The sequence below is a fragment of the Arachis duranensis genome, chromosome 1 (genome assembly GCF_000817695.3).
Source record: "Arachis duranensis cultivar V14167 chromosome 1, aradu.V14167.gnm2.J7QH, whole genome shotgun sequence".
Classification (NCBI taxonomy): Eukaryota; Viridiplantae; Streptophyta; class Magnoliopsida; order Fabales; family Fabaceae; genus Arachis; species Arachis duranensis.
In genome coordinates, this window is record NC_029772.3 from 104,701,446 (window position 1) to 104,703,758 (window position 2,313).

The following is a 2,313-nucleotide window of genomic DNA, read 5'->3' on the forward strand; positions in this document are numbered from 1 at the left end:
AAACTTCCAAGAAAAGATTCTATTTTAGAAAAAATCAAAGGAGCAACTTGGTTTTCATCTCTTGATGCAAAATCAGGATATTGGCAACTTCGTTTAGACGAAGAAACAAAGAAATTAACTGCTTTTACTTGCCCAACAAAAGAATCAACAAGTGTGTTGCTCTATGAATGGAATGTATTACCATTCGGATTAAAGCAAGCCCCAGGTATTTATCAAAGATTTATGGAAGAAAATCTAAAAGAGTTAAATGAATTTGTTTTAGTATACATTGATGATATACTAATTTTTACAAAACAGGATAAAGAAGATCATCTTCAAAAATTATTAATAGTTTTAGAAAGATGTAAAGAAAAATGATTAGTTCTTAGCAAAAAGAAAGCAAAAATAGCAAGACAAGAAATGGAGTTTCTTGGGTTAATTTTATCCACTCAAGAAAAGCTAAAACTTCAACCAAATATTTTAGAAAATGTAAATTTATTTCCTAATAAAATAGAAGATAGAAAATAATTACAAAGATTTTTAGGGTGTATAAATTATATTTCTGATCAGGATTTTTAAAGAATATAACAGAATACACTAAAAGCTTATTTCCAAAAATAAGTACTAAAAAAGTATGGAAATGGGATGAAAAAGATAGCATACAAATTCAAAAAATTAAAGCAAAGTATGGAAATGGGATGAAAAAGATAGTATACCAATTCAAAGAATTAAAGAATTATGTGAAAAACTTCCAGAACTTTATATTCCAGAAGAAAATGACTATTTAATAGTAGAAACAGATGCTTCAGACATAACCTGGTCAGGATGTCTAAAAGCTAAGAAAGCTATAAAAAGTTTGGAACAAGAAAAAGAATCACTAGATTCTAAATATCCCCCAAAGGAATTACTTTGCAAGTATATTTCAGGGACTTTTACTCCAACAGAACAGAGATATACTACTCATGAAAGGGAAACTCTAGCAGCAATTAAATCTCTTAAGAAATGGAAAATTGATTTACTACCTAAAGAATTTACATTAAGGACAGATTCAAGTTACTTAACAGGTTTCATACGATATAACTTAAAAGTTGATTATAATCATGGACGATTGGTAAGATGGCAATTATTTTTTTTACAATATCCAATAAAAATTGAATATATTAAAGGTGACAAAAATTTTATTGCAGATACATTAACAAGAGAATGAAGTTCGTCTACAACGCATTAGATCAAGAAATTCAAAAATACGAACAAGAACTCGAAAAATGCAAGCATTGTCAGCAAAGAAGGACACAGATCCAATCCCTCAAGAAGGCCATCGAAGCAATAAAATCAACACAAAAACCATCAGAGTTCAGCCAGCTAAGCGTGGTGAACAAATCAAGTGAAGAAAAAATTCCAGAAAATAAAATAATTGCTGAAATTATCAAAAAATCTACCCAAGATAAAAAATATTATGTAATTTATAATGGCCCCATGAAAGGAGTATATGATGCTTGAGAAAAAGCAACACCATTCACACATCAATCAAGAATAATTCATAAAGGAGGGTTTCTAACACTGGAAGAAGCAAAGGAATCCTTCAGGGAATATGAAGCTCTTCATCCAGAACAAACCCTAAAAAGAGCAGATAAAGCTCCAATTCAAACCCAGAGAACAGGGATAATAAGAAACATTCCTACAAGGGCTGAAATCAAGGAAAAGAAAACGGTCTGTAGATCAAATCTCAGAGAAACCCTTAACATAGTCCTGAATTGGACCGAAGAAAAAAGGACAATTTTGGGATATTATCCTATTGCCAAAGAACAGTTAACAAAGCTAGTTATATTTCTAGAGGCTTCCCCATCTGATACCTATTAGTTTTTCCAGTATGGACTAATTGATACAATTTTAATTTTTAATGATCTAAAAATTATTAGTGAGTTTCCTGCAGGATTCGTTGATGCAGTAAAGAGATTTAAAAATATGATTGACAACGTAAATCCAAGGGATATATCCCTAAAATTTACAAACAGTCAACCTATTTTTAATGATGAAGAAGAATGCTTGGTTCCAGCACACCAAGTAATATTCATGTCCGTCTTCCCAGGAAATTTTTAACCAATTGATCAGATTCAAGACTTAACAATTTACAGTCATGAAGGAAGGCTAGCCAGCACATTAGCAAGGGTCTTTGAAAGAACTCAAAAAATAACGAAGGAATCTCATACAAGGATTAATTATAAAAGTAGAAATACTTTGCTCGTGTCCAGTAAAAGAAATGAAATTGAAGAAAGAGAGATGAGACTCTTGGTGGAATTTGAATCAGCATTCTACAACTTATCCGGACTTTTG